This window comes from Athene cunicularia (assembly GCF_003259725.1).
Source record: "Athene cunicularia isolate RWA chromosome 3 unlocalized genomic scaffold, athCun1 chr3_part1, whole genome shotgun sequence".
Taxonomy (NCBI): Eukaryota; Metazoa; Chordata; class Aves; order Strigiformes; family Strigidae; genus Athene; species Athene cunicularia.
In genome coordinates this window covers 113,217,413-113,218,266 of record NW_020799097.1, presented here as the reverse complement: position 1 = coordinate 113,218,266, position 854 = coordinate 113,217,413, and positions in this window count along the sequence as shown.

Below are 854 nucleotides of genomic sequence, written 5' to 3'. Positions count from 1 at the left end.
AGGGGGGGAGTGTCTCTCAGCACAGATGCCTGCACCCACATGGAGCTGCAGGAGTGACAGCAGGACTCGCTGGGAGGGTGTGAGCCTCTTGCATGTGGCCAACAGCATCGTGGCTTAGACCTCTGCTCTGCATCTGATTTCCAAGCATCAGTCTTCATCTCTTCTTCATGCTTGGTGTTTGCTGCTGCGCACTCCCGCATACTTACTCCCAAGTCCCCTCTCCTCATTCTTCCAGACTGGATGTAGCAGCAAGCTGATGCAGGAGCAATTTTAGCTGGGGACAGTCAAAATAACCCAGGTGGAAGAAGAGCCATTAAGGAATCTACTCAAGCAGAAAAACCGTTAGAGGGACATGAGGTGTAGAGAAAAAAAACAGAGAAGCTACCCAAGGGTATCCTCTGCTTGCACCTGCCAACACTTTCTGCCTCAGAACTGGGCTGAACTTGCAGGTGGAGAGTTCTCGCCAGGGCTGGATCTCAGAAGGGGAGCAGCAGGTGTCTGGCAGCCTGCAGCCACCCTCTTGGTGACTTTATGCCAGGGCCGCAGGGCTTCTTTGACTTCCACATGCCCTGGTCTGCTCCACAGCTACCTTCTGCCGGGCAGCCTCTGCCTGGCACCTCCGACCCCCTCCTTCTCTCACCTCAGACACGGTTTCTCTCACACCTTCTCCTCATGCCTCCCTGGTGACATTTTGCCCTTTTTTAAACGCGCTTTCCCTGGGGCGCCACCGCCGAGGGGCCCCGCTGAGCCTTGCGGGGAGGGCTCCTGCGGGCCCGGCCGTGTCCGACGCGGGGCAGCTTCGGCCCCTCCTCACAGAGGAGCCCCCGCCGCAGCACCTACCGCAACCCCGCGCC